This window comes from Hemibagrus wyckioides, linkage group LG19 (assembly GCF_019097595.1).
Source record: "Hemibagrus wyckioides isolate EC202008001 linkage group LG19, SWU_Hwy_1.0, whole genome shotgun sequence".
Classification (NCBI taxonomy): domain Eukaryota; kingdom Metazoa; phylum Chordata; class Actinopteri; order Siluriformes; family Bagridae; genus Hemibagrus; species Hemibagrus wyckioides.
In genome coordinates this window covers 23,784,370-23,804,368 of record NC_080728.1, presented here as the reverse complement: position 1 = coordinate 23,804,368, position 19,999 = coordinate 23,784,370, and the positions used below count along the sequence as shown (strand labels likewise).

The window sequence follows — 19,999 nt, the reverse complement described above, 5'->3', positions numbered from 1 at the left end:
TAGATGTGTATTAAACTGCATATGGGTTTGTTGCTATAAAAAAGTGAGCATTCTGCAAAAGCAGCCACACATTGAATGTTTATTTGACGTTTTTAATTTAGATTTTGGCTGTGCAATTATATTAAGTAATTATATGATGTCTGACACTTTCCATCTAAATATCCATCCTATAATATTCATGAATACAATATAATATCTTTATATATATATTTATTGTTATTATCATATGTTGTTTATTATATATTTGTATACATATTTAATGGTATATTTATATGCTACATAATTATGTATTTTATTGTCTAACCTATATTTTGTTTTATTTTGTTCTTTTTTGTCGTGTAATGTTTTGTACTAATTACTCTGTGTATATTGTTACACATTAGATTTACTTTTGCCGCCAGCGAGGTTGGATGTGTTGTCTCTCGCTCTGCTAATGCAAGTATGAGTGAAGGGGGGGAGGCGGTTGTGATGTGCACAAATTTATATGTGTTCTGTGTTTCTGCAGAATAAAAAAAGGATATCAAGATCTTCCTTGTCAACATTGCTTCATCATTAAAGAGAAAAAAAACACAACCAGAGTAAAACCGCTACATAAAATGGTGCCGTGACCCGGATCAACTGGATCAGCCGCAGCCGACCGCCGGAGTTGTTCCAGATTTCTGACGTCTGAGTGCTGAATGTGGAGGCTGAGGAATCGGTTTCACCACCGTTCAAGTAGCTGCATCAGGAAAAGTGACTCTAAAGAAAGAGACTTTTCTGCAGATTTTCTACACCATACTGTTGCTTTCACCTCATTTTACCTGTCTGACGTTCTCTGAGGTCAGTTCTTTTTTTGTGTTTATTTCGTTATTTTTGTAAACTTATACTATGGCTGGGGTTGGGAAAGATTCTGAAATGGTGACACCATACCTTGGGAGTGTTAGAGGGCTGTTGGGGGTAGGGGAGCATGTTATTGGTAAACCTAGAGTGTTAGTTTTTAGTCCACAATCATCTGAAACCCCAGCAAATCAACCTGTTGGGCCAACTACTTCTACTCCTAGCAATGCTACTGATAATGTTACACAGCAGTTGCCAGATCTTACTGGAGAAATAGGCAGCTAGATAGGGGATTCCATTGTCACCAGACTGCTAGCTAGTCAAAGCCCAGTCACCCCCTCTAATCCAGTCCCATTTGATGCTGTTGTTTCGACCTAAACACAAGATTGGCATCTCAGTGTCATTACTGCTTGTGATTTAGATGATGGGGACTGAGTTGGAGTGTAAATTTTCTTTTTCTTTTCAACTCTTTTTTCTACGTTTGACACAGATGGCTGTTTTCTTCTTCTCTCCTCTAACCTGAACATCCTCCTCCTGAGGGGTTCTTTTTTCTCTTAAGGGACAAAAATACTCAAGTAGGAAATACATATCTTTTATCATGGCTGAATCTTGTTGTTTGCTGTACTTTTTACCTTCAGTGTCTATAATTGTGGCTGGTGAACTTTCGGTCTCGTAGGCCACATCCACAACATCCCCAGGATTTAAACTTTTTTTAGTATGACCTTTTTAAGGACAATGTCATAGGCTCCTCCCTTCGTTCTACCAGAACCCATGTTTTTCTCATATAGATAGATAGATAGATAGATAGATAGATAGATAGATAGATTCAGAGTTGTACAAAACTCAATATAGTCCCATCATTCATTTCATCATGACAACAGTGTTACCTTAAACACCAGCCAGCGTGCTCTCACGGTCTCGTCCGGTGCTGATTAAAATAATTTCTGAGGTAATAAAAAAGTACACTGGCATCAATTTTAAGCAGTGAAAATACAAAACACAACATAATACATAAAGCTCATTTTATATAGTTATTTTCTTAAAATAAGTTTTGACAGGCAGTAGGCCTATGTACTGGTTTAGTTATAATGTATCCTCGACAGCAGGTTTTAGTTTTACAGAGACACAGCAGTTTAGTGTTTTAAAACAGAACAGTTAGAGCACTTTAACAATAAAATCATTTCATAAAAGTAGGACTTGGTTGGTGACAGTTGACTGAGGTGCATTAGAATCGGCTACGTGAAGCAAGGAGGACGTCAAAGAAGCGCGTGAATCTCAGTGAATCAAATATTTTCTATAAAAAGATTCATATACCTGTGCTTAATGTAAATTAAACTGTTACACCAGTAGGTGGAGAAAACAAGCATCTTTTTATGTGTGAAGTCATTCTGTAAAACACAGACTAATCAAATCACAGTCTTCACATTTCTTTACTTTTCTAAAGCATTTCTTTTCTGAAAAAAAGGAAAAAAAGAAAACTACTTTCCTTTTTGGATTTTTTTCTGCCTGAGGTTCACAGCAATCCTGCAGGATTTTTCACTTGTGCTTGTGTGCTGGATGTTTCTGTTGTACTGAAGGATCCGTTCTAAAACCTGTAGGAATTTCCTGCATATATTGTCAATGTGAGGATTTCATCATTCCTACAGGATACCAGCAGATATCCTGCAGAAAAAATGAAACTCCTGCAGGATTCCTGTAGGTTATTTTTGTAAGGGTGTGATGGAGTGTGAAGAGAATTAATTCTATATTTCTCACCTAATCCCTATATCTTATATTTTAATCCACTGATCCTAATAAATCTCATGATTGCATTCATTTGTTTTGAACTTGACAAAGAAACAGGACGAGGGACGCTGAGCCCTTGGGTCGGTGTTTACCCCCTCTACTGGTTCTATACCCATCATTCAAAAGCACTGTCTCTATTCACTAGTGAAGGGAATGACACTCGAAACATGAGCAAGGGATAAACACTGTTATTGAACCAGAACATGAAGTAGTCAAGTTGTTGTGTGTGGAAATGAAGATTCTGACCTCACAGATCTCATGGTTATGGGAAAATTAAACAAGCTCAGGTACAGGGTTTCAGTGTGAGCTGTTTCATTTTTTTCAGTACAAGCTTCAAAGCCACAGTGTCGAACATCACATCAGTATCATGAACTAGTGCAGAACAAAGAACAAATCCTCTTCCACCAGCCCCCCATCAAAATCTGTGGCACCAACATAGACCTGTACAGCTCTCAAGCATTAATACTCAACCAGAATAATATAACAGTGGTCAAAACAAACAAATAAATACATTTCAAGAGTTTTTTAACATTTACCTTCAAGTTTGATATTTATTTTATGTACACATTTTCTCTGGGATTTAGGATTATAAACATTAAGAATTTAAAATTACTATTCAATTTTTATGCATCCACTAGATGGCAGTAAAGCATTTACAAACTGAGATTTGTGTTTCATGAAATGTTTTCTCTCAACTGACCTGCTGAGGGCGCTGTTAGGATGCTGCTGAATTATTATTATTATTATTATTATTATTATTATTATTATTATTATTATTATTAAGGTTATAAGAGGTTATTAAAAATACAAACACAACACCTGAATAGTTTTTATTCCTTTATTCCTGCCTGTTCTGATGTTGGTAATTTCCTGACGTCTGATATGGTCACACATTTGTGCTAAACAGTATAATATAAAGATAAAGGGAAAAATTTGTTTTAGAGAGTGCAAATCAGCTGCCATCTTAGTTCTTGCTTGTGTCTGTGTGTGTGAGTGTGTGTGTGTGTGAGTGTGTGTGTGTGTGTGTGTGTCTGTGTGTGTGTGAGTGTGTGTGTGTGTGTGTGCACTTATGACAGGAATTTCATTCATGGAATGTTAGGAAGGGTGAGTCCACATAAACCATGGCAGTAACTGGGTGTCCAGATAAACACTTTATATCTGTGTGTATGTCTAAGAATCTGTTCATCAGAGAGGAAAAGAGAACAGCTGTGTGTGTGTGTGTGTGTGTGTGTGTGTTTGTGTGAGTGTGTGTGTGTGTGTGTGTGTGAGTGTGTGTGTGTGTGAGTGTGTGTGTATTTGCATTTGTTCATTAATTACATATCATTATATTATACAGGGGAGTTGTCCAGGGTTTAGGGTGGAGCTGAAGGTGGTGCTGGGATTTGAACTCACAACCTTCTTACCAGTATATAAATATTTATTTATTTTTACTGCCTGAGAAGTTCTATAATGACACTGACCACAGATTCATCACTACAAGAACAACTCACTCAAATCACATCATCACATTACATTATAAAAGCACTTTTATTTAAAAACAAATACAAAAACATAATGAAAAAGCTGAATAAAGCTGGGCATAAGGCACAATATTTACTCACTGTGAAAAGGAAAAAGTTGCATTTGCTTGCATTTTGTTTATTTGGATAAAAAGTTCTTGTCATTACCCTTTATATACAAGGAGACAGGAAGTAGGGCTGCTGATGGAGCTGAAACACCCCGACTTTCAGGATTACTTTAACTGCAGCTGATAAAATAATGTCTGTTACAAAAAACTCACACTAGAGACTCTTTCCATAAATGTTAAATAAACATCTCCTATCAGAAAACATCATCCTCCATGATTATACACTATTCTCTGTTATATAGACACATGTTTTAAATCACTTTATTTTAGGTTTAGATAATGAGTAGCTTCCACTATACAAGTCCCTGTGAAAGATGTTACTGTAGGAAAGATAATGTCATGAAGCCTCACTACAAATATAATAACACTGGTTGAGGGGACCGAATATGGATGAGATTCCGGTTAGAGAATCAAGGCAATGGAGGAAGGCGCTCTTCACAAAGACGGGTTTAGTGAACAGTCTTCCAGTTCACATGAATAACAGGGGGTTTGGTTTTGTGGAGGTCTGATCATATAGTGATCTGTGTTTATGGTCTAAAGGAATGAAAGGAATAGAACAATATAACAATGAATAAAGTGTAAACAAATGTTTAAAGTGGCATATGAACAGTATATCATCCACAGACGTGTCCACAAAATATGAACTATTATCAAAATAAGTAGCTAGATTGTAATAAACAGTTGGAATTAACAAGCTAGTGCTACTCGCGCACCGAGGCTAATGCTAACGCTAGCTAGCGGTTCATAGCGGCAGAGAAAAGAAACAACTGGTGATTGAAATTATATGTCTAGGAACATGGAAAACATAAACAATAGGCATTAAACATATGTACAGATAATGTACAGTCACGTGCAACACAGGAACGCATCACACAGAACACTACACACACGCATAATGGAACACCTGTAGTACAGCTCTGTTGTGTGTTACACTAAATTAGGTCGTGCAGGAAACAAGTCTACTACAGAAAACAGGTCCTACTGCAGACTTTCTAACAGATAACGTTTTAGAACAAGGACATAAATATAAACTAATCTAAACCTAATGGTGCAGTTGTAAATATTATCAGAGCCATGGTGCTTGATTAAGAAAAATTAACCAAGACTTACATTACTATTACTAATTACATTACTATCATTCAGGTGTGATCTAAAAGCACATGCCACATGTTCACAGCTTGTAGCTTTCACAATGTAAAACATCTTCCTATTCCTTCTATATATATTATGAGGAGCCATGGAGGAAATCCATATTTTATAAAACCCTGAGAATATTGAAAGAAAGCTGTTTATATATTTAAGACAGTTCCATATATCTGGCATAAACCATGTAATACCAGATCTGTTGAAATCATTAAAGACTCCATCCACCCCGTTAACGGTCTGTTCAGCCTGTGCCATCAGGAAAGTACTTCCACAGTCTGATGACTGCCACACAGATCCATTAGGAGTCTATAAAGACTCAGTTTCTACACTGACATTCTGAACACTGCACTTTACTACATGTAACACACCTTACATTTACATTCATGGTATTTAGCAGACACCCTAATACAAAAGGACTTACATTTCTATTTCATTTTATACAAATGAACATTTAAGGGTTAAGGGCCTTGCTCAAGGGCCCAGCAGTGGCAGCTTGATGATCCTGGGACTCAAACTCACAACCTTCCAGTCTGTCATTCTGCACTTTACTGTTACTACATGTAACACACCTGTACATATGGTACATCACATTCCACTCTGTTTACACATTCTTTACTGTTACTACATGTAACACACCTGTACATATGGTACATCACATTCCACTCTGTTTACACATTCTTTACTGTTACTACATGTAACATATTTGCATATCACATTCTACTGTTTTCAAATAATTGCACGCATCATTCATGTTATATTTATTTCTTATTTCTATTAATTATTTATTTACTTATTTTTAATTTAATTCTTTAATAGTATTATTAATTAAGATTTAATATTTAGTAATATTTATTGATTATCTACACTGAACAAAATTATAAACGCAACACTTGTTTTTCCCCCATTTTTCATGAGCTGAACTCAAAGATCTAAGACTTTTTCTATGTACACAAAAGACCCATTTCTCTCAAATATTGTTCACAAATCTGTCTAAATCTGTGTTAGTGAGCACTTCTCCTTTGCTGAGATAATTCATCCACCTCACAGGTGTGGGATATCAAGATGCTGATTAGACATCATGATTATTGGACAGGACAACACTGCACACACCCAGAGGTCTCTCTCTCTCTCTCTCTCTCTCTCTCTCTCTCTCTCTCTCTCTCTCTCTGGCCCTTCCACTGCCTCCCTTACCTCTTCCTCATCATCCTAATTCCCCTGTGAAAATTCCTAAAAGTAACACATTTGTTCACCCTGTTTTTTGTTTGTGTGTCTGTGCTCCCCTGCAGACAAATGCACTACAAGAAATGTTTTTTTAATCTGAAAACAATGAAACTTTCTAACAGGAATCTTTACAATGTCAAAAAACACAGATTTTTAAAAATAAATTATTTCACAATTCAGGATCTTGTGAATGTGTTGTTATTATAATAACCACAATGTCCTGGATCATTCATATAAACCTGTTATTTACATCTGCAGTACTGTCAAAGCTGCTGTTATAGAAAATTGACCAATGAGAATGCAAAATTCAACAGTGTGTACAAAGAGGTAATTAAGCCATGAGACTTGAATTTTATTGTATTAATGTTTAAAGTAAACATTTATACAATATAAAAAAACTGAGCTGTGATGATGATTTGTTTCAGGGGTTTCTCAGGATGATAATGATACAGGAAATCTCTATGGGGAAATAATAGGGGGTCAGGAAGGCTCATCAGCTGAACCCTGGTGTAAACAGTGGAGCCCTGACCCATCCTCGGTAGGACAGGAATCCGTCATGATAAAAGTGCATCAAAAGCAATGATAACAAAGAATAATAGGCTAAAAAATCTGCACTGCTGCACCATGCTGCACTGTTTACAGAAAACACTGTAGAAAAAGAAAAGAAAGAAAGTACAGAAAAGAAATAAAAAGTAAAAGACAGAACAGTTCAGAACAACTCTGACAGGCAGCCATCTGGAGCAGCAGCAGGAGCTGAATATTGACTATATTCAAGAATTTTTACCATTTAATTTCCAATTAGAAATGTATTTTAGGTACACTGACACTGACTCTGAGTTTCAGGATAATAAACATTAATCATTTTAAATAACCATTAAATTATAATTTTTTATTAAGAACATTAAAATTTCTGCCACAAGATGGCAGTAAAGCATTTCCAATCTGAGATTTCTGTTTCTGTGAAATGTTTTCTCTCAACTGACCTGCTGAGGGCGCTGTTAGGATACTGCTGTGTATCCTATATACACAATACTGTATTGTTCCTTCACTCAGTGTCTCTGTTTCACTGTGAGCGTCGTACTGCCGAGTCCACACACTGTTTATAGTTTACTGAATGATACATCAGAGCAGATGGAGGAAACGTGTGTGTGTGTGTGTGTGTGTGTGCGTGTGTGTGTGTGTGTGTGTGTGTGTGTGTGTGTGTGTGCTGAAATGTCATTCATTACACAGTGACTAACGGTGTTTGGACGATTACTCTACGCTACTGACCTCTTCATCATTAAACACACAAACACACTGAGGGTAAAGTAAACACTAATAAATAAAATTTATACAGTAAATATAGATTATACATTTTAAAACTGTTACAAAAAGGTTAAATAAATAAAAGGTAAAAAATAAATAAATAAATAAATAAATAAAATAAAATAAAGAAACAAATAAATAAAAAAGAAAAGTAAACAAAGAGATTAGTTTTAGATAACTGGCCTTTAGAGAACATTCAGAGTTTTGAAGGTGTAAAAGCTGAAAGATATGAAAGTCTGTTAGCTTGTAAAAAAAATAAAAAATAATATATATAAAGAGAAATAATATTTAGACAACAGCATAGACATTAACACTCAGTGACACTCTTTGTGTGATGGCTTGAGGAAAGAAACTGTTACACAGTCTGGTTGTGAGGGTCCAAATGCTTCGGTACCTCTTTCCAGATGACAAGAGGGTGAAGAGTGTGTGTGAGGGGTGTGTGGGGTGTGTAAGAGTGTGTGTGAGGGGTGTGTAAGATTGTGTGTGAGGGGTGTGTGGGGTGTGTAAGAGTGTGTGTGAGGGGTGTGTGTGGGGGGGGGGGGTGTTCGAGTGTGTGTGAGGGGTGTGTGGGGTGTGTAAGAGTGTGTGTGAGGGGTGTGTGGGGTGTGTAAGAGTGTGTGTGAGGGGTGTGTGGGGTGTGTAAGAGTGTGTGTGAGGGGTGTGTGGGGTGTGTAAGAGTGTGTGTGAGGGGTGTGTGTGGTGTGTAAGAGTGTGTGTGAGGGGTGTGTGGGGTGTGTAAGAGTGTGTGTGAGGGGTGTGTGGGGTGTGTAAGAGTGTGTGTGAGGGGTGTGTAGGGTGTGTAAGAGTGTGTGTGAGGGGTGTGTAGGGTGTGTAAGAGTGTGTGTGAGGGGTGTGTGGGGGGGTGTTCGAGTGTGTGTGAGGGGTGTGTAAGATTGTGTGTGAGGGGTGTGTGGGGTGTGTAAGAGTGTCTGCCAGGGGTGTGTGGGGGGGGGGTGTTCGAGTGTGTGTGTGTGTGTAAGAGTGTGTGTGAGGGGTGTGTGAGGGGTGTGTAAGAGTGTGTGTGAGGGGTGTGTGGGGTGTGTAAGAGTGTGTGTGAGGGGTGTGTGTGGTGTGTAAGAGTGTGTGTGAGGGGTGTGTGGGGTGTGTAAGAGTGTGTGTGAGGGGTGTGTAGGGTGTGTAAGAGTGTGTGTGAGGGGTGTGTGGGGTGTGTAAGAGTGTGTGTGAGGGGTGTGTGTGGTGTGTAAGAGTGTGTGTGAGGGGTGTGTGGGGTGTGTAAGAGTGTGTGTGAGGGGTGTGTGTGGTGTGTAAGAGTGTGTGTGAGGGGTGTGTGTGGTGTGTAAGAGTGTGTGTGAGGGGTGTGTGGGGTGTGTAAGAGTGTGTGTGAGGGGTGTGTGGGGTGTGTAAGAGTATGTGTGAGGGGTGTGTGGGGTCCTCACTATCCGCTGAAGGGTCTTGTGATCTGAGAATAGATGTAGAATTATTAGATTTATTGGCTTGTTGCTGTGAGAATTCACCTTAGAGGTTCTGTGTAGAACCCTACAAGAGAGTGTTTAACCAAGGAGAACCCTTACAGGAAGTAAAAATCCCTACGTACCCAAAGAACTACTGAGGGAACACCTTATATGAACCAATATGAGAAAGTCTTTCCTCATTAGAGAGGGTCCTCCTTCAGGAAGTAAAGAATTCTTATGAAAGGTACAGTGAGTGGGAGAGAGAGAGAGAGAGAGAGAGAGACACAAAGGGGGGGGAGGGGGGGCAGAGATACAGAGAGAGAGAGAGAGAGTTCTGAATGAATTGTAGGATGAAGTCCAAGGCAAGAGGTACTGGAGCTCCACTCGACCAGAACAGGAGTCCGGTCCGTTCACCAGCCGCGCCTCTGTGTGACCTGAACAAACAGCCGAGAGCTCAGTGAAAGAGGAACATTAACACAGGCACCTTAAAGTTTGATGGACAGCTATGTGGTCTCTATTTAAACAGAAGTTACATCATGATACTTAACCAGAACATATTAATCCCACATCGTTGTCATGGGAACAGTGTGAGTGTTTGAGTGAAGATGATGTTAGACAGAAGGTAATGTCAGATTCAGTTCCTCTACACTGAAGCTCCTCTGTCCACACCTGACCCTCCCCTCGTCCAAAAGCAGCTGATCCCAGAACCTCCACAGGAATCCCACAGTCCAGCTCTCGACACACAACCTCTGCATCCTGCTGGTCAAAGTCAGCATCACACACTGTGGACCAGGAACCTCCATGAAACACCTCCACTCTCCCAGAGCACCGGTGAGGACCAGCAGTGAGTCTCAAAGTCTGACCTGTGTTTTATTTAATTGTGTAAATATTGTGTAAATTTTCAACAAGATAGAATATCAAGAAATCATTTAAATGTTATAAAATATTGTTCCAAAATGTTTAAATAAAATCAAAACTTTAATAAAGTTTATTTATTTGTATAATTTAAATCCATTAATTCAGTCATAATAATTAACAAATAACCTAACTAATCCCAGTGTTTGTTTTAAATACAGAAGTTTACCTGAGCAGGTGACTCCAGCATCATGACCATGATTACAGTAACTCTCCCCTCTCCCCCATGACCCACAGTCCTTCAGTGTCGACTCTGATCCTCTACAGTTCACATCAACCATCCAGATTGGTCCTGATCCTGGTCCAAAGTGACCATATTGTGGTGCGTTTACAGCCTCCCCACAGCGCAGCTCTCTACACACCACTGCAGCATCGACCTCATCCCAGTTACGACCACACACTGTTCCCCACTGACCATCCTGAAGAACCTCCACTCTCCCAGAACAGCGACTTCCACCATTCACCAACCTCACACTGTCTGAGAGAGAGAGAGATTTTATTTAAACTAATGTTTATGAAAAGACTCTCTCTCTCTCTCTCTCTCTCTCTCTCTCTCGTTCTCACACACACACACACACACACACACACACAGACAGACACACAGATATATGTTAGTTACGTTGATTTTTACTCACAATAAATTATGTTTTCGACTTGGAGGAGTACACGGCATAAGTGACTGGCTACATCGGCATGTGCATCAATGACATGACTGTCTCCAAGACCATCACCACATGCTCCAACCAGAAGCTGTGGATGACTGCAAAAGTGCATGCTCTCCTGAAGTCGAGAGACTCCACCTTCAGAGCAGGGGACAAGGCGGCCTTAAAAACAGCAAGGGCCAAACTGTCCCGAGCCATCAGAGAGGCGAAGTGCACACATGCCCAGAGAATCCACGGCCACTTCCAGGACAGCGGTGACTCCTGGCGCATGTGGCAGGGCATTCAGGCGATCACCAACTACAGGACAACATCACCTGCCTGTGACAGTGACCCCTCCCTTCCAGACGTGCTGAATGACTTCCACGCTCGGTTTGAGGCACAGAACAACGTAACAGCAAGGAAGACCATCCCTCCTCCTAAGGCTGGAGCTCCTCACACAACTCCCTTGAGAGTTCTGAAGAGAAAATGCTACTTCAGCACCACAGACAGCACCAGTTATGGCTACTTCAGCACCACGGACAGCACCAGTTATGGCTACTTCAGCACCAGGACCAGCATCAATCAGCACTACCTTAGAACCGTGGACAGTGCTGTTTAGCATGGGAAAAGGGTGGATTTGGAGCAGCACCAGCGGGCCAATCAGAGGCTCTGCTGGCTTCACTCACCCTCTGAGTGAAGGGTAGCCAGCCAGATGAGACAGAGAGCGCACAGAGGTGGCTCATGCAGCCAGAACTAATAGCCCGTGTTCAGGTAGCCTGTAAGCAAGGACAACACTGCACACACCCAGATTACCTCCCCTGGCTGAATCACTGAGAAACACTCATTGTCCATGCTCCTCACCACAACGCCAGGACTGCCAACCCTCTGCCAGCTAACCTCCTGAACACCACCTCCAATTCTACTTCACAAGTTCACGAAGTCTTCTTCGCTATCCTTTTTTTTCTTTTTCTTCTCTCTCTCTGTCTCTTTTTCTGGCCCTTCCACTGCCTCCATTAACTCTTCTTCATCTCCCTAATTACCCTGTGCACTTCTCTCCTTTAAAAGTCCTAAAAGTAATAAATTTGCTTCCACTGTTTTTGACCCAACCCTGTTGTTTGTGTGTGTCTGTGCTCCCCCTGCAGATGAATGAACTACAAGAGCTTTGTTTTTTTATCTGAAGACAATGAAAATAACTTTCTTACAGAAAACTTCACCATGTCAAAAACAGATTTTTAAAAATGAATTAATCCACAATTTAAGATCCTGTGAATGTGATATTACTATAGGAACCATTATGTATTGGATCATTAATATAAACCTGTTATTTACATCTGCAGTACTGTCAGAGCTGTACCAGAAAATTAATTAACACTTATTGACCAATCAGAATGCAGAATTCAACAGTGTGTACAAAGATGTAATTAAGGTAAACATTTATACATTAAAAAACTGACCTGTGATGATGTTTGGGTTTGTTTCAGTGGTAACTGCATCATCATAGTTCTCGGACACGTCCTCTGTCAGAACGTAGAGATAAAAGCTATTAAATCCACATTAATGTCATTAATGATCATTTGGATGCTTGTGGATGCAATACTGTCCCATTATTATCATACCTGTCAGTATAACTGACTTCTGATCAGCTGTAATGGCGTCATCATAATTCTCAGCTTCATCCTCTACACCAAAACACAGATATTTAAAGATATTTAAAGTTTAGTGAAGGGGCAGTTTCTACACTGTGTATTTGATGACACAATGCAAAATGACATCGTACACATGTAAAAAACGTCACTACACACAAACCAATAAACAAACTTATTCACAGTGTGTGTGTTTAATTTATACTGCTTTCTAAACAAATCCCAAAACAGAACCACACCATCCACGTGATCAGGGATCGGTCCAGCAGTGACGGCATCATCGTAGTCCTCTGGTGGAGTCGACTCTTCCTTGATCAACTAAATGAAATAAAAGCAGAGACTCTGTACAAACAGCTCCATCACATTCTGACCTCATGGTTTAATGTGAAGTCGGTTTATGTCATCAGTTAACAACTGCGTCTACTTCAATTCAATTTATTTTGTATAGCACCTATTACAATGAACATTGTCTCAAAGCATCTTTACAAAAAGAAGATAAATGGAGAAAGGAGAGGGAAAAAATGAAAATAAAAAATAACTAAATAACTAGAAATAAAAATAAATTATTAAATTTAATCATTAAACTTAATTTATTTTATCCCTAATGAGAAGCCTGTAGTGATGGTGTCAAGGAAAAACTCCTGGGACGATATGAGGAAGAAACCTTGAGAGGAACCAGGCTCAGAAGGGAACCCATCCTCATTTGGGTGACACTGGACAGTAAATAATGTAACTGTAACTGATTAATGTCCTTTCTACAACAGCAATCAATGGCCCATGAGGAATTCCTTGCTGTCACAAACTGACAGATGAAATGATGGATCTGTGATGGTGTCCCCAAGTGTCTCTGTCCATGGCTGTCTCCTGCTCCACACAGATCCATCCACAGCATCAGTGGGCACCACCAAGCGGTGAGACTCCGACCAGGGGTAGGGCAGTGGTCACAATGGAAACTGGCAATCACTGGGAGCTCAGGAGTGGGGTGTATAACTCGACAGAGAAAGACAGAGAGAGAAAGAGAAAGACATTAAGTATGATTCTGATCATGTGATGTTTAAAGACAATGTAGATTATGTGTAAAGTGCAGGCAGGGACTCCGGCAAGACTAGCTATGACAGCATAACTAAAAGGGAGAGCCAGAAGGTGACAGACATGAAGGCTTCCCGGGACATAAAGCGTCCAACCACTTCACAATCAGCAAACCTGGGCGACTTGTGAGAGTGGTAAGGCAACATCATCCAAACATCCCAGTACACCAAACACTCTATGACCATGAACCTTCCAGATCTGCTCCTTTACCTAAGAAAACTATACATTAAAAGCTCGACTAAACAAATGTGTCTTCAGCCTAGACTTAAACATTGAGACTGTGTCTGAATCCCCAACACTAATTGGAAGGCTGTTCCATAACTGTGGGGCTTTGAAAGAAAAAGCTCTGCCCCCTGCTGTAGCCTTTGCTACTTGAGGTACTACCAAGTAACCAGCACCCTTTGATCGCAGTAGGCGTGGCGGATCATTAAAGACTAAAATATAACTCAGGTACTGTGGTGCGAGACCATTTAGTGCTTTATAGGTTAGTAACAGAATTTTATAATCAATGCGAAATTTGACTGGCAGCCAATGTAGTGTGGCTAAAATAGGAGTGATGTGTTCATATCTTCTGGTTCTGGTTAGGACTCTAGCTGCTGCATTCTGGACTAACTGGAGCTTGTTTCTGCTCCTACTGGAACATCCAGACAGTAAGGCATTACAATAATCCAACCTAGAGGTAACAAAAGCATGAACTAGTTTTTCTGCATCATGAAGTGACATCATATTTCTTATCTTAGTGATATTTCTGAGATAAAAGAAGGCTATCCGAGTGATATTATCTACATGAGCTTCAAACCAAAGACCTGAGTCAATAATCACACCAAGATCTTTATAAACACTTTCACTGTTTATAAAGTTACAATCAGTCCAGGAAAATTTCTGACATTTCCTGATTAAAACTCGTCCCTACTGTTAAAGTGAGAAGTGTGTGATGTTTTGGTGTGAATAATCAGTGTGAACTTACCAGCTGCTGTGAGTGTGAGTGTGGATGAGAGAAGAATAAAAGTCAGACAGATTTCCATCTCCCTCCTCACTGTACACGATGTGTTCACCTCCACTCACCCAGAGAGACTGAGAGAAGTGTATCTCCTCACTCAGCCCCCTACAGAGAGACAGACAGAGAGAGAGAGAGAGACAGCCAATCACACTCACGTGTAAAGTTGGCCGTTAAGAACAAAGAGTATTTATTGGTAACTACAATTCCGAGATATAAATTCATTCATTCATTGTCTATACCCGTTTATTCCTAATTAGGGTCAAGGGGGTCTGCTCGAGCCTATCCCATCGCACATAGGGCGAAAGGCAGGGATACACCCTGGACAGGTCAGATAAATAAATTTTTCCTTTAAAACTTTAAATGTATTTGACTGGATCAACGACCAGTCTTTTAGTCCAATGGGCATTAGCTCACTTTTATTTAAATTAACTTTAAACCCTGGAAACTTACCAAAGGCATTAATAGTATTCACAATAACTGGCAAACTCACATGGAGTTTAGTAATATGTAGCAGGATATCATCTGCATATAAAGATATTTTATTGACTGTATTTAAAGTGTTGAAGCCATGAATAGAAGAATCAGAACGAATGCACTGAGCAAGGGGCTCTACGGTCATCACAAATAAAAAAGGAGAAAGAGGGAAACTTTGCCTTGTCTCTCTTTGAAGAATAAAGGGGCCAGACAAAGCATTATTAGTTAATACCTGAGCTGTAGGGCTTTTATACAAAATCTTAACCCAGTATATAAAGTTGAAGCATTTCATCACGATTGGTGCAAGTTCGATGGGATGATAATCATTGAGGCAGGAAACAGTAGACTTCTTAGGCACAGGGACGATGGTCGTTGTCTTGAGGCATGTGCTAGCTGCTCTGCACACTCCCTGAGAACTCTGCCAGGAATGTTGTCTTGTCCAGCAGACTTCTGTGGGTTAACTCTGCATAGAGTTCTCTTCACATCAGCCGTGGTGAGTCAGAGCACCTGGTCATTAGGAGGAGGGATGGTCTTCCTCGCTGTTGTTCTGTGCCTCAAACTGAACGTAGAAGTTGTTCAGAGCATCTGGAAGGGAGGCATCACTGTCACAGGCAGGTGGAGTTGTTCTGTAGTTGGTGATCACCTGGATGCCCTGCCACATGCGCCGGGAGTCTCTGCTGTTCTGGAAGTGGCCGTGGATTCTCTGGGCGTGTGAACGCTTCGCCTCTCTGATCGATCGGGACAGTTTGGCCCTCGCTGTTTTTAAGGCCGCCCTGTCCCCTGATCCGAAGTCGGAGTCTCTTGACTTCAGGAGAGCACACACTTTTGCAGTCATCCACGCCATCTGGTTGGAGCGTGTGGTGATGGTCTTGGAGACGGTCACGTCTTCGATGCACTTGCGGTCACTGATGCCATGTATTCCTCCAAGTCAATAGAGTCGCAGTTGGTTGCAGCCTCCCTAAACATGTCCCAGTCAGTGCACTCAAAACAGTCCTGAAGAGCAGAGATGGCTCCTGCTGGCCAGGTTTTAACCTGTTTCAGAACCGGTTTAGAGCGGTCTGACGAGTGGTCTGTATACATAACAGAGATGTGGTCTGAGTAGCTGAAGTGGGGGCGGGGCTCCACACGATACGCGCTGGGAATATTTGTGTAAACAACATCCAGCGTGTTCGTCCCTCTCGTAGCAAAGTCCACATACTGATGGAATTTAGGGAACACTGTTCTGAGATTTGCATGATTGAAATCTCCGGCGATTATAAACAGTCCATCGGGGTGAACATTCTGCAGCTCGCTAATACCTCTGTACACATCAGTATTATGAACTTGCGCAGACAAAAGAACGAACAGATCTTCTTTGACCAGCCCCTCATCAAAATCCATAGCCTCAGCATGGAGGTGTACAGCTATGAAGCATCAATACTCTGCCCACAATAATACAAAAGTGAACAAAACAAACGAATAAATAATAATCAACAACAAGAACAATATAATCAGAAACAAAAGATATGTACAGGAGAATCATTTAAAAGCTGTGTTATGATAGATAAACCAAGGTGAATATGTTAGACAATCAAAACAAAAACACCTAATAATAAGAAAGAAAAGAAAAATTAAATTAAAACAAAATACCAAACAAGAAGGCACCAAGTGTACAAAGCTCTTCTCATGAGCATAAATTTATTTATTAATCATTTTAAGTAATGTTCGAAAAAATTGTGACTATATTAAAGAATTTGAAACATTTACCTTATAATTATAAATTTTTTTTAGGTACACACATTTACTCGGGATTTTAGTATTATGAACATTAATCATTTTAAGTTAGTATTCAATAATAATTTTTATTGAGAACATTTAAATTTTGCATCCACTAGATGGCAGTAAAGTATTTCCAAACTGAGATTTCTATTTCATGAAATGTTTTTTTTTAATCTGACCTGCTGAGGGTGCTGTTAGGATGCTGCTGTATTATTATTATTATTATTATTATTATTATTATTATTATTATTATTATTATTAAGATCAAACTGTTAATATTGCAAAGTTACAAATATTAGTAATTATATAGGTTATGAAAAATACAAACACAACTCCTGAATAGTTTTATGTCTGCCTGATTCCTGAAGTTTCAGGAAGTGTATAGAGTATAGAGTATAAATATATAAATATTTATTTATTTTTATTGCCTGACACTGACCACAGATTTATCACTACAAGAGCCACAAACCACATAATCACATTATATTATAAAAGCACTTTTATTTAATCAATTGTTTAAGTAAACAATATGTAATAAAATAGTGAAAAAGGTGAATACAGCGCTCAGAATAAGGCACAATATTTACTTACTATGGATAAAAAGGTTGCATTTGCTGGCATATTGTTTATTTAGACAAAATATTTAAATTCCTTGTCCATTTCTCATTCTATACAAGGAGGCAGGAAGTAAGGCTGCTGATGGGGCTGCAACACCCCGACTTTCAGGATTACTTTAACTGCAGCTGCTGAAATAATAATAAATAACTGTTACAAAGAACTGAAACTCGAGACTCTTTCTATAAATGTTAAATAAACATCTATTAGTAATGTCAACAAAAATGATTATACAATATTCTTTGTTATATAACATGTTTTAAATCAGTTTATTATGGGCTTACATAATGAGCAGGACTGTAGGAAGAACTGTAGGAAAAATAAAATATTCAAATGAATCATTTATTAGAATCATTTATGTGGCAGTCGTAACTATTAAATAACTAAAAGAAAAATTATTTTACTATAATTCAGGTGTGATATATATATATTGAATTGAATATATATATATATATATATATATATATATATATATATATATATATATATATATATATATATATATTAACATTTTAATATTTGTAATAAGTTTTATTCTGGCTCATTTCTGAAACACTTAATAACAGAATCACAAGTTTCAGTTAGACATGAATGATAAGATTTTAACTATTATCAGAGCCGTGTTGTTGTGAAAAATTAATCAACACTTTCTAATTCCATATAGCCATATAGAAAATCAACATAGAAAACATAGAATATTGAATTAGATCTTAAAATATAAAACATTACCTGAGCATAATGAATGAAAAATCTTTATCTATTTCAGACAGTTGCATACTTCTGGATTGTAATAATTTTTAACATATGTAATAAAGTTTTCATCTAACAAGTGGAATGTAATTAACTCATTTCTAAAAACACTGAATAACAGATTCCCAAGTTTCAGTTAGACATGAATGATAAGATCAGATGTTTCACCAAAAGATTGAAATGAACATTATGGCCATTTTGATGGAATAAACTGGTGAGATAAATGAGGTGTGGTGTGTCAGTGATATTTAAGCTCACTATGACTTATAGCACTAAATGTGTTGTAAAAGGAAAGCTGGAAACATTTGGTTCAGTAATAATGGAGGTGATTTAACTCTCCCTAATCTATTTGCTAATAACAAGGTGAGAAAATGAACATGGTTCAGAATGAATGAAATTATTGGAAGTAAAATAAAATCATTTTTTGTGTTTATAAAAGTTGAAATGTAATTTCCTGAGAAAAGGCCTTTGGGGGTGTGTCTCAGTCACATGGTCCCTTTCTTTCTGAGATTTCTCCTCCACATCATCATATTCTGTAAAATAAACACATTTACTTCTTTAATATATCATTTATATTGTATTAATAGTAATTGTTTTGTAACACCTTAAAATACAGTAAATGATGCACTATGTAGGATTTCTCTGATATTTCAACAATAAATGAAGAGAATAGAGGACATTTATCAGATCAGTTTTCTTAATCTGACTGAATGGAGATTTGTTATAAAAACAGTAAGCTGATGTTTATGTTATATATCATAGATAATATTTACAGTAGATCTTATCTAAACTGTTTAATAAATGCACATGTTTAATTATATTTGTTCTAAAAACTGATCTGAAAGTTGATATTTATTATATACCATATATAATATAATCACATATAATCTAATCTTTTACACTGCTGCCTGTGAACTTATGTACATTACAGAATAAACAGGAAGTCACTCACCTTCTGTCTCTCCTACATCCTGTTCCTCAGTGATGACATCATCATAATCTTCTGGATTGTCTAATGAACAAATAAATGAATCAGTAATAAACCACTGTGTGTGTTGCTGTTATAGTAAAATACTGAGTTACAGGGTGGTGTGATGAAGCAGAGGATTTTAATCTGAAAAACAATGAAATATAATTTTCTTACAGAAAACTTCACCATGTCAATGACAACAGATTTTATTGATAATTTATAATTTCCTGTGAATGAGCTGTTGCTATAGAAACCAGGTACTGGATCATTAATATTATAGAAAATAAAATAGAAAATTAATCAACACCTACTGACCAATCAGAACGCAGAATTCAACAGTGTGTACAAAGATGTAATTAAACCACAAAGCTTGAATTTTATTGTATAAATGTTTAAGGTGAATAAATTCCATGAATCTTCAGAATAAACTGACCTGTGATGATGTTTGGGTTTGTTTCAGTGGTAACTGCATCATCATAGTTCTCGGACACGTCCTCTGTCAGAACGTAGAGATAAAAGCTATTAAATCCACATTAATGTCATTAATGATCATTTGGATGCTTGTGGATGCAATACTGTCCCATTATTATCATACCTGTCAGTATAACTGACTTCTGATCAGCTGTAATGGCGTCATCATAATTCTCAGCTTCATCCTCTACACCAAAACACAGATATTTAAAGATATTTAAAGTTTAGTAAAGTGGCAGTTTCTACACTGTGTATTTGATGACACAATGCAAAATGACATCGTACACATGTAAAAAACGTCACTACACACAAACCAATAAACAAACTTATTCACAGTGTGTGTGTTTAATTTATACTGCTT

At 38.3% G+C, this 19,999-nt stretch overlaps 1 protein-coding gene across 1 annotated transcript in view; it reads left to right on the top strand.

Moving 5' to 3' along the window:
• The window catches only part of LOC131370091 (antigen WC1.1-like), a 251,918-nt gene that overhangs the window by 32,979 nt on the left and 198,940 nt on the right, over positions 1-19,999 (top strand). The gene's annotated exons all lie outside the window — the stretch shown is intronic.